Here is a 12,951-nt window from a genome sequence, read left to right on the forward strand (position 1 = left end):
GATAGTTTTCGCTTCAAGTGTTTGCTGTGTTTACCAATGTAAGCACTGTGGCAGTAGTAATGCAATATTTAGAAAATGTACTCTTGTACTCTTGATACTCAAGTACTTTTAAAAACAAGTACTTTAGTACTTTTACTTAAGTAGACATCTGACTGTAGTACTTTTACTTGTACTTGAGTAAAATTTAGCAAGGGGTATCTGTACTTTTACTCAAGTAATGTAGCTGTGTACTCTGTCCGCCTCTGCATATTGGTACCAAAAGTGTACATATTAGTACCTAAATGGAACATATTAGAACCCTTTTGAAGGGTACTGACCCAGTGACAGCTTTTGTACCTTTTTTTCTGAGAGTGTATGTACGTTTCTTAATCAAAATTAAAAATTCTCACCTCAGAAACAATAACTTTCCTGTCCTGTCAGACATGGTCAGACGTTACCCTAAAGGGTTAGACCAAACCCTATCATACACTCCCAGAACACTTGGAATATGCGTGTCTCATGGGATCTGTAATACTTTTGCATCTTATTTTAAAGCCGTATGTTGGTCGCTATTCACTGCCATTATGGCATTTGTGGTCCACAAGTGTACAATGCATTAGAACAACACCAGGGTGAGTAAATTATGACTTAATTTTTATTTTAGCGTGAATTAACCGATTATTCAGATAAATTATTATTAAAGTCTGTATTAAAATGACAGATTGACAATCTAATTTATAATTTATTTATAAGACATAACCTAACCATTTAAATTTTCTAATTGCAGCTTTTTACTGATTAATATAACGGGCACATTGCCCTGTTCCTCCGCCTTCGGCCTGAGACGCTGGGACAGGCTCCAACATCCCCGCATAGGACCCTACACACACAGGACAAGCGCTTTGGAGAAGGGATGGATGGATGGATGGATGACGGGCACATGCATGAGACCAGATGAGTGTGTTAATGTGCTTCTTGAGGACAATAAGTGTATCTGCATTATTATAGGTAAACAGCAGGACCAGAAACAGCTGAAGAGGCTGATCAAGATCTTTAGCTTTACTAGAAATCTTCCAGGCTGGTGTGTTGGACTGTTTTGTTTTGCATAAAATGTGACAAAATTTATATGAAAAAACAAAACAAATTATGTTATTTACAAGTTATGTATACATGTGTTGTCTCAGTTTGAGTTTGATGATAAAGTTCTTAATGACCATTTTTGTGATTGTTTGTACATTTGATACAACTTGTTTTAATAAATGGTTTTGAATATTGTTTCCCTTTTTCCCCACATCAGCTTATGTGTAACACAAGATTTTGTACATGATAGCAAATAATGCAGATTCAATCCTGAGCAGAAAATCATCCTAATATTACTTCCATACAGATGAAACAAAGAAGTTCTTCATATAATAATTACTGGAACACTTTAGAGTAAAAGCTGACAAAGCCAAGATCACAAAAGCTAAAACAAAACAATGAATATAAAGGTTGTGTGGCTCAGAGGATAATTCGTTTTCTTTTATACTGGAAAGTCATGGTTCAAATCCTACTGTTTTTACATTTGAATTAAAGACTGAAAACGTTAAAGCTCTAAACTTGAATTTACCTTGTATAGCTCAGTCGCTCAGATATTGTATTTTACACATGGAGTCCTTTGTTCAAATCATATTGTTGCATATAAAACAAAGTTCTCAATAAAACTTTTTTTGAGCTCAAATACTGGAGTTCTGAGTTCAAATCCAACTATTGTTTATATTGTGTTAATTAACTAACCCTTAACAAAAAATAATGCAAACATCACAAAGTCTGTGCTAATGTATGTGAAAGTCTTGGTTCAAATCCTACAAATGCTACTGGTTTCCATCATACAAAAATACAAAGGTCTCAATAAAACACTTCAAAACACTCTCAGACTCAGGACTAAAATGCAATACTTTACCACTTCAGCTTCTAAGTTCAAATCCCACTATTGCTTACATTACTAAACTAAACTACAACAACTAAAACTTTGCAAAATCTGTGGCTCAGTGGTAAAACACTTGCCTGTCATGCAATGAGTTCCTGGTTCAAATCCTGCACGTTCTAATATTTTCATTATAGAAAACAAAGCCCTCAATAAAGCTCAGCCCAACACACTCATCAGTATCTCAGGCTCAGTGGCTCAGGAGATAAGACGCTGCGTTTTAATCTTGGAGTCATGATTTCAAATCCCCCTTTTACATGCGTTAAATTGTACAGCCAACAAGATGTTCCAAATAACTTCAAAATTGTTAAAGCCATGATGGTGCAGTGGTTTAGCACACATTAACTACAGAAAATGCTGCAATGAAGACATGGGTTCACACCCAACAACAGCAGAACTTTTAATATTCTTTTATGATCATTAGATTCGATTTGCAATGGTGTAATTCACACAAATCACCACCGGAGGGTGAAACACTTTTTTGTTTATTAGACTCGATTTGCAACGCTGTAATTCACACAAATCACCACAGGAGGGCGAAACCCTTTTATGTTTATTATAATTGATTTGCAATGGTGTAATTCACACAAATAACCACAAGAGGGCGAAACCCTTTTATGTTTATTATAATTGATTTGCAATGGTGTAATGCACACAAATCACCACAAGAGGGCGAAACCCTTTTATGTTTATTATAATTGATTTGCAACGGTGTAATTTACAAAAATCACCACAAGAGGGCGAAACTCTTTTATGTTCATTAGACTCGATTTGCAATGGTGTAATTTACAAAAATCACCACAGGAGGGCAAAACACTTTTATGTTCATTAGACTCGATTTTCAAGGGTGTAATTCACACAAATCACCACAAGAGGGCGAAACCCTTTTATGTTTATTATAATTGATTTGCAACGGTGTAATTCACACAGATCACCACAGGAGGGTGAAAAACTTTTATGTTCATTAGACTCAATTTGCAAAGGTGTAATTCACAAATTCACCACAGGAGGGCGAAACTCTTTTATGTTTATTTTGACTTGACTTGCAATGGTGTAATTCACACAAATCACCACAGGAGGGCGAAACACTTTTATGTTTATTTTGACTTGACTTGCAATGGTGTAATTCACACAAATCACCACAGGAGGGCGAAACACTTTAAAGTTCATTAGACTCGATTTTCAATGGTGCAATTCACACAAATCACCACAGGAGGGCGAAACACTTTTATGTTTATTAGACTTGACTTGCAATGGTGTAATTCACACAAATCACCACAGGAGGGCGAAACACTTTAAAGTTCATTAGACTCGATTTTCAATGGTGCAATTCACACAAATCACCACAGGAGGGCGAAACACTTTAATGTTCATTAGACTCGATTTGCAAAGGTGTAATTCACAAATTCACCACAGGAGGGCGAAACACTTTTATGTTTATTAGACTTGACTTGCAATGGTGTAATTCACACAAATCACCACAGGAGGGCGAAACCCTTTTATGTTCATTAGACCCAATTTTCAATGGTGCAATTCACACAAATCACCACAGGAGGGCGAAACACTTTAAAGTTCATTAGACTCGATTTGCAACAGTGTAATTTACACAAATCACCACAGGAGGGCAAAACACTTTAAAGTTCATTAGACTCGATTTTCAATGGTGCAATTCACAAATTCACCACAGAAGGGCGCAATAACAAGCTTGAACATGAAATGATCTTGACAAAACAAAACGCAATTTCATACTAATATATAGCAAGTTTTTTTCATCAAGAATAGCTCAGTATAAACAAATATTTCTGTTTAGTCAGATAATATAAGTGAAGTATAATTACAAATCCTTGCAACGTTAGTAAATATAAAGGATTGTAATAGAGTATTTTTCCACAATGATAAAAAGTACAACATCTTTGAACTACAAAAAAAGTAATTAAATCTAATGTGAAAGACCAAACCAGCCCTGAGTTCGACACAATCTCTGTGATAGAGGATCATTGATTGCGAAAAAAAATTTCATTGTTTTTACACTACAAACAAGTTAAAGTTATTATAACGCACATTTATTAACTGAAACTCAGTGGTGTAATGGGTAAACGAGTGCCTTTGAAGCACAACACCATAACAGAGACCTGTGATCAAATCCCACAGACACGATGAACATCTTTTCCTCAACTTAAGTTAAGATCAAATCTAAATGACCTTAAAAACATCATATGAGCATCTCAGGCTCTGTGGCTCAGTGGATAGTCGATCCCTTTCAAACCAGAAAGTTCTGGTTCAAGCCCAACATTTGCTGAAGTTCTTCATCATTTAACACAAAGCTCTGGATCAAACCTGTTGAAAACGCTCCTCATCTCTGCAGTCTCAGTGGCTCAGGAGAGAAAGCGTTGTGTTTCTATCACAGCGTCCTGAGTTCAAATCTCACTATTGCTGACTTTATTATAGAAAACAAAGCCCTCAATAAAGCTCAGCTCAACACACCCATCAGTGGCTCAGGAGAGAAAGCGTTGCGTTTTAATCTTGCAATCACAAGTTCAAATCCCCCTTTTACATGCGTTACATCGTACATCCAAAAATGTGAGAGCCATGATGGTACAGTGGTTAAACACACATTATCTGCAGATAATACTGCAATGAAGACATGGGTTCAAACCCAGCAAAAGCTTTTACCATTATTTAACACAAAGCTCTCAAGAAAACCCCATCCAAAACATCAGTTTTCTCTTCTGATTCAGTGGCTCAAGCGGTAAAGCGTTCTGTTATAGATCCTGGAGTCCTGAGTTTGAATCCCACTACTGCTTATATTACATTTATTACCCATTACTAATATTTTCACTATATATTTCTGTAACAAAGCCCTCAATAAAGCTCAGCCCAACACACTCATCAGTATCTCAGGCTCAGTGGCTCAGGAGATAAAGCATTGCGTTTTAATCTTGGAGTCATGAGTTCAAATCCCCCTTTTACATGCGTTAGCCTACATTATACATCCAAAAAGATGATCCAAACTCCTTAATCAAATGTGAGAGCCATGATGGTGCAGTGGTTAAACACACATTACCTGCAGATAATACTGCAATGAAGACATGGGTTCAAACCCAGCAAAAGCTTTTTCTATTATATAACACGAAGGTCTCCATAAAACACCATCCGAAACACCCATCGCCACCTTCGACTCAGTGGCTCAGATGATAAACAGTTGCGCTTTAATCTTGGAGTTCTGGGTTCGAGCCCCACTATTGCTAAGGTTTAATTGTTGTCGTTAAATCAGACAAACTGCTCCAAACAGCTTCTCTCAGCGTGAAAGCCACGATGGCACTACTGGCTAAACACACGTTGGTTGCGGACAAGGCTACGATAGAGGCATGGGTTCAAACCCCACCTCATCATGTGGGAAACATGACAAAAGAAAGCTGAGGCAACAGCAAAGTACCTGGGGCGGTACACCAAACAAGAGGCGTGACGGAAGAGATGGAGACCTGAGGCTCACAGAAAACTGAGCACAACTGAAACACGGACTAACTGGCTAAAGTACCTGGGGCGGTAAAACAGATGAGCTACACAACAGTGAGAGACTCGGACACAGAGTAACACAGAGACACGGACCGGCAGACAAACCTGGGGCGGTAACACAGAGACGTGGACAAACCTGGGGCGGTAATACAGAGATGAGAGATGAAGGCAGGACTGGAAGAGAGGAGGAGGTGCAAAGAAGGGGAAAAAGCTTTTAAAAAAATTTTTTTTTTTTTATAAAAAATCTTTTTTTTTTTCATTTTATTAAAAAATCCCATTTTTTCCCCAAAAATCTTCACTCCCATTTAGAGGAAGAGCAGAGTGGGGATTCGAACCCTGGTCTCCCGCGTCAGGTTTAGCTCTCACACCATGAGCTCTGACCACTGGACCATCAACATCTCACAACAAGAACTGTTCGTTTGTATACTTTGAGGAAAAGCAATTGCAGACATTTTCAAAAAAAAAAAGTAATAATAAAATGCTAAAAATCTTTAAAAACAGAATTTAAAACTGTCTAAAACTTAATAAATGTCAATTGACATATATACATTCATTAGCAGTGCACACACACTGCAAAAAAATAAAAAAAAATTAAAAGTAAAAAAATAATTTAAGTAAGTTTGAGCACAATAGGATGTTTCTATTAACTGCATGGTTGTGTAAACTGCATCACTTCAGCTCATAGAAACATCCTGACGGGTGTAAATGTGTCTAAAACTACAATGTGAAACAAATAAAAAAATTATACTTCAGTAATTTACATTTATGCATTTGGCAGATGTTTTTATCCAAAGCGACTTACATTGCATTTCAAGGTACATTCTTATTTAGAGGGAATTAAATGGGAATTTTTGGCTTTCCCTTGGCGTTGCAAGCGCTCAATATCAATAATACTCATTTTTGGCTTGATCAAACTTCTTTGCAGTTTTGTTGCGATGATACTTCTAATTACATTCATGTGTTTCATGCCACAAACTATAAGAACACTGAATAGAAGGAACATTTTAGTGTGTATGTTTTTTCACACTGTACTACTTGATGCCTTATTATTAATCTGGTGTATGTTGCAGAGTTTCCGCTAGAAAAAAATGGTGCCGGTCAAAGTGACCGGCAGAGGTTTCGTTTTCCGGACATTTTGATAATATGCCGGTCAAATATCGCCTCTTAATTAGTCAAGTTGAGGAAAACTGGAGGCAGGCTATGTAACTTAAAAAAATGACATAATTAGGCCGAATGCAACATGTTTATTAGCCTAACTTTCTAATAAAAAAACGGGAAAAAAACATTAACGTCCAATTGGCGTCAATCAACACCAATTGTTTTTACTATGGTTTCACATTCATAGTTTAACAAACCATTTTCTACTATGGTTTTGTACGTTTCTTCATTCGGATCTATTTGCAATCCATTCCATTCCAAACAAACAACGCAGTTTATATGGTTCGTCCTTGTTTCATTATTCATTAAGATAATAATTAATAAATGCGCGCATAATTATCAGTGAACTTGATAAATGTTGCAGATATGTTTTGCTATGCATGCACAAACAAATGCCTTTCAACTTATGTGCAAAATTCAGAATAAAATTAATGTGCAGCAATTTGTTCAAATATGAGTCAGGGTCTACTATACGTGTTGTAGCCATTAAATAAGCTCATTTAGTTTAATATTTGTTAAAATATTATAATGTTATGTTTTAATTTATGTTGATTTTGAAAAGTGAACCGCATGAGTAAGATAGGATGCGCAATATATCGAGAGACATGGAGCGGGTCAGACATGATTTTGACCACTTAATTAAGTTTGGTTTTGTAGAAAGACTTTTTTGAAGTGAATTTCGTTTTGTATAAATTGTATCTTAAATTTTAATATTTTTTTTATCAACCAATATAAGCAGCAAATATAGCAGACGATAGGCCTAATCATGCAGGCGCCCGCGCGGTCACTTGCATTGCTCGTGAACGGGAGCGCATCTCATCCTAATTTAACGAAACCAGAGACAATTTATATAAAAATGGCTTATTTTAACTGGCCCATCCAGTTTTCTGGAGGCCCACCTACAATCAAAATCCTGGCGCCGCTAGTTCTTTGCAGCGGTATCAAGAAATAACAGACCACATTCCACATTGGAATTCAACCAAGCCATAATAAGTAAGGAATAATTGACGACAGGCCGTTGAATTATTAGAAAAATAATGCTTATAATGTTTAATAACTTTCAAACGGTAGAACCTGTTCCTTTATAACATAGCCAAAGGTCGGTGTATTTTTGCTTGATACATTTTAGGCTTATTTTCAAATTCAGATTGTGTTAGGGGGGCGGGATTATTAGGCAATTTTAATCGGACAATTTGACCGGAGAGATTTAATTTTGTCGGACATTTCATTTTTTTTCCGGCCAATGTCCGGCAATTACCGGACAACGGAAACCCTGGTATGTTGTGCTCCACACTACTGAATTCAACTGTGTTCATCAGCTTTCACTGCTGAATGAATGCTGTGTGACTCACATGCGGTAGAAGTCGAGGTTATGGCCTTCAATCTGTCTCTGTGATTCTGGGGACGCAAAAAAACATGTTTTACAATCTCTCCATCCGGTTCTCAATGTGTTGTAGGACAGTACATAAAACTTACCAAACAGTTACCGAAAGTTCACCCAAAAATTGTAAATTCTGTCATCATTTGCTCACCCTCATGTCATTATAAACCAGCATGACGTGGAACACAAAAGAAGATATTTTTGTTTCAATGGGTTTTAATGACCACTGACTTCTATTGGATGGAGAAAATAAAACAATTACTACTTTTACAGGCACCCTCATAATGCCATTATAATGAGATTTAGGGAATATTGCAATTAAACTTTACCTCATGTAAACAATTCTTTAATCAAATTGATGCAATTAAGCTCATAATTGTAGTAACAATAATCGTAGTAAAATACGTGGCGTATGCATCTAAACCCTTCAATCGCATCTATTCCACTCTGACCAAAGTGTGCATGTGCTTGTGATGGACACTAGTGAGATGTCATGCACAGATTTGTAACCACAGCAGAAACTGAGTTCATGTTGACAACATTGCGCAACACGAATGTAATGTTGTGTATTGTTGGTCAAAAACATTGACATGAAGACATTTAGGCGGATCACAGTCAAAATCCAATACATCATAGAAATGTGTTTTGCATTTGACGCAAGTAGATGATGAGCTTATCATTTGTGCTGTGCACTGGGGTATGTGAATAATGGCGGTAGAAATAACCACAATTCTTAGTGAATAATCAGAATAATGAAAATTGCATTGTAAACAGGAGTGAAGAGGTTTGATTGTGTCATTTAAACATCTTAAAGCGATTAAGTCCTTTACTCTGATTTTTGGACATAATAATCACCATTATTGGTGTACATGTAAGCATAGTCAATGACACATTTCTCAAAATATATATTTTTTTTATGTTTCACAGAAGAGTCATACTGGTTTGAAACAACACGAGGGTGAGAAAACGATGACATTCATTAGTTGAACTTTCACTTACAGTTGTGGTCAGAATTATTGGCACGCCTGGCAAATATGATCAAAGATGGCTGTAAAAAAATTAATCTTCATTGTTTATCCCTTTGATCTTTCATTCAAAAAATTGCTAAAATCTATCGTTTCATTTAAGTAAAAAGAAATTGAAAATGGGGGGAAACTCACATTATGAAATTAATGTTTTTCTCCAAAATACGCACCCTTTTATTAAATACTGATCAGAGACCATTCCTCCACAAGAATCTCTCCAGATCCTTCAGATTCCCAGATCCATGTTGGTGCTCTACTCATTTTCTATGGGGTTCTGGTCAGGGGACTGGGATGGTCATGGCATTTTGTGGTCAGATTTCTAGCAGAGGCCGTCAGGTTTTGATTTTTTAGCTTTTGGTATTTGCTAGAGACCATGAACAAGATGTCCAGGACCTCCAGCACAAAAATAGGCCCACAACATTAAAGATCCAGCAGTGTATTTAACCGTGGGCATGGGGTACTTTTTATCCCTGTTTGTACCAAACCCAAAAAGCTCTTTTGTTTAGTTTCATCTGACCACAGAATCCAGTCCCGTCGTGTCTGACAATCTGACAATTGAATATGCTGGATCTTGTTTTTGGATTAGCGAGGAGGATTTTTCTTGAAACCCTCCTGAACATCATGTGGTGATGAAGGGGTTGTTTGATATATATTTTTTTAGGCTTTCTGACCCCAAGACTCAACTAATCTCTGCAATTCTCCAGCTGTGATCCTTGGAGAGTCTTTGGCCACTCAAACTTTCCTCCTCGTCGTGCATTAGGACAATATAGACACACGTCCTCTTCCAGGCAGATTCGTAACATCTTTAGCTCTTAATTATTGCCCTGATGGTGGAAATGGGAATTTTCAATTCTTTAGCCATTTTCTTACAGCCACTTTCTAGTTTGTGAAGCTCAACAATCTTTGCTGCACATCAGAACTATTTCTTTGGTTTTACTCATTGTAATGGATGATTAAGTGAATTTGGTCTTTGTGTTTCCTCATATTAACATATATTCTGTTGTGCTAAAAAAATGTAAATATTAATGGGAATATACTTCAGAGATATTTTACTCATAACAAATTCTAGGGGTGCCAATAATTCTGGCCAATGTATTTTGGAAAAAAACATCACAATGTGATTTCCCCCCCACTTTAACTCTTTAACTTCAATGAAAGGCTAGATTTTTGTGATTTTTTTAAATGAAAGATCAAAAGGATAAACAATGCAGATTTATTTTTACAGCCATCTTTGATCATATTTACCAGGGACGCCAATAATTCTAACCACAACTGTAGGGATTGACTACCCTATGAAGCACATTCATTCAGTCCTCAAGCTTTCTTTTTCATCAGTAACAAAGGAAATAATGACATAATCATTACCTTTGCTTGAGCAGACGCCCATCATTATAGTGACTGTCTGTCCACATGCTTCTTTTGGCTGAGTATAACGGTCCAAACACATCTCACATTCTGCAGGGAAAGACATTAATAAACAAAGGCATTGCTCCATAAGTGCATATTCAAACTTTCAATTGTAAAACAGAACTAAGAATCTTCATTTACACATTTTAAGCCCAAAAAACAAAAACACAGTTTTTTTTTTTTTTTTTTTTTTTAAATAGAAATTAAATAACTTATGTAAAACTAATGGGGGGTAACTGTAAAACTATATAATATTTATAGTTATATTAGAGTAAAAGTGTCCAATTTTGTTTTTTGGTTTTGTTATAGTAAAAGTATAGGCTAGCTAACTAGCTAACCATGTTGTTTTTTTGGCGGATTCATTGATTAGCCTACAATTTGTATAAAAGTTAAACTATGGTTAGTGTAGCAAAACCATGGGTAATATGTGGTTATCCGGGTTTACAATAACCTTATTTTTTAGTAAAACCATGGTTAATTTTCGTAAGGGCCATTAGACTATTAGCTACCTAAAGTGACACCACAACATCAGCAAATAAAAAGCCCTATTGTCTATTATTCTACTTTATAAGCTTTATAGGAATCACTTAGATTTACATTTTAAAGGTAAAGCAACAATTACTGATTAATTTGTTCTTCTAAAGGTCTGACAAGTGAGTTGAGAAATAGAGCAGCATGTAAACAGTCGAGCAGCATCAACCAGTGACTCCAGCAAACTGATTTAACATCAGAAGAATAATACATCAATACTAACTTAATTAACAACTTAAATACAAATGAGGACTGTTATATAATCTGTGAGATTGACTTTACAAGAGAAAAGCACTTTACGCGTAAAGTTACTTACAGGTGAGATGGGCTGGAATATGTGCTGTTGAATGACACTGTCACTGAGCTGTCATCTGCAGGATCTGTACTTTTATGACTGTAAAACGATCAGAACGGACATCAGGTGTCATCATGTTGTTGACAAGGATCAAACGCAGTGAACACTGAACGTGAAGCACTTACGCCCGTAGAGGAGCGAATGACAAACTGCACCAGTTTCTACCAGACGAGTCGTGTCTCACCAGCAACAGACTGAAAACCACTTCAAGTTGGGTTACTGACTCAGTTCTTAAACGTCTAGTTTACTTTAATATTTTCAAACTCATAAGAAAACAAAGAGTTTATTACGTTAATGTAAGACAGATGAAAAACAGGCGATGACCGGCTCCCTCTTGTGGTCAACAAGTGTATCAGCAGCATTAATACCAGAAACACCAAACTCAAAGTGGCAGTCGATGGGGAGAGGGCACAACGTGTATTTGATATATTTTTAAACAAATCTGGGATTTTGTCAGCATCTAAACCAGTAGATAACCTAAGTCTACAGGTAGGCTTAGCTGATTCAAATCAAATGAACTGGGGTAAGAGTCAGACAGATAAATGTGTTGATCTGAGAGTCACATCGGGGACACTCAAACACAAATATAATCGGGATTAAAAGATCTTCTAAAACACTCCCTTTGGGTGGCTTGTTTAAGTGTGAAGTTTTTTAATTATCTTTTAAGTGTTCTTTATCGTTTTCTGTTCACAGTTAAAACAATGGTGTTTGCAGATTCACACCGCTTTTAGAGAAAAGCTTTATTGTTTATTATATGAACAAAGGACCGATGGTCTAATAGTCTAATTATCATTAAAGTCTGTATCAAAATGACTTATGACATATATTATAATGCTGAAAAAACCCAGTTAAAACCAGTCTGGGCTGGTTGGCTGGTTTAAGCTGGAAGTAGCTGGTTTCCCAGACTGGCCAGCTAAAACAAGTGGCCAAAACCAATCTTAAACCAGACTGGGAGACCAGCTAAAACCAGGCTGGTTTTATCCAGGGGGGAGGTTCAGCAGAGAGCCTATTCTAGAACAGATATAACACTATGCAGGTTTGTTCAAAACACATATTTTCTTAAATCGATTGAACTGATAGGATTATAAAGCTAATTCTGCACCAATCAAATATATTCCTCACTGTGATCATAACAGAGTAGAGCTGTCTATACAACGAGTAAATGTTCAACAGAGAAATGGGGGCAATAATTTATACTAAAATATGTATTTGCATGCGTCATAAAAATCACCCAAGAAATGTTTTAATTAGTGCTGGGAAAAAATTAATTGCGATTAATCACATCCAAAATAGATTTGTGTTTGTGTTTGCATAATATATGTGTGTGTACTGTGTATAATTATTTTGTATATATAAATACACACATATGCATGTATTTATTTAAGAAATATTTGCATGGATATACTGTATATACATTTATACATAATTTATATTATATATATAAATATAAATTATTTATATATAAATAAATAAAAATCTTAAATATATACATGCATATGTGTGTATTTATATATACAAAATAATTATACACAGTACACACATATATATAATGCAAACACAAACTTTTATTTTGGATGCGATTAATCGCGATTAATTTTTTCCCAGCACTAGTTATTATATATATACAGTTATT

At 35.9% G+C, this 12,951-nt stretch overlaps 1 protein-coding gene and 1 long non-coding RNA gene across 6 annotated transcripts in view; one reads left to right on the forward strand and one right to left on the reverse strand.

The window, feature by feature from the left end:
• Nucleotides 1–12,951, reverse strand: part of tfec (transcription factor EC) — an 83,649-nt gene that overhangs the window by 51,094 nt on the left and 19,604 nt on the right. For 3 of the 5 annotated variants that reach the window (XM_079870002.1, XM_079870005.1, XM_079870001.1), the window contains one exon: nt 7,972–8,017. The gene's annotated coding sequence lies outside the window, so the exon portion shown is untranslated. Of the gene's footprint in view, nt 1–7,971; nt 8,018–10,390; nt 10,481–11,279; nt 11,664–12,951 lie in introns of those variants that run through there. The other 2 variants (XM_079869999.1, XM_079870004.1) reach the window with 1 other exon arrangement.
• LOC307157958 lies at nt 385–1,083 on the forward strand. The gene is made up of 3 exons (XR_013821147.1): nt 385–445; nt 535–611; nt 767–1,083. It is a non-coding gene; the product is annotated as an uncharacterized lncRNA (long non-coding RNA).

Source organism: Squalius cephalus, assembly GCF_949319135.1.
Source record: "Squalius cephalus genome assembly, chromosome: 4".
NCBI classification, from domain to species: Eukaryota; Metazoa; Chordata; class Actinopteri; order Cypriniformes; family Leuciscidae; genus Squalius; species Squalius cephalus.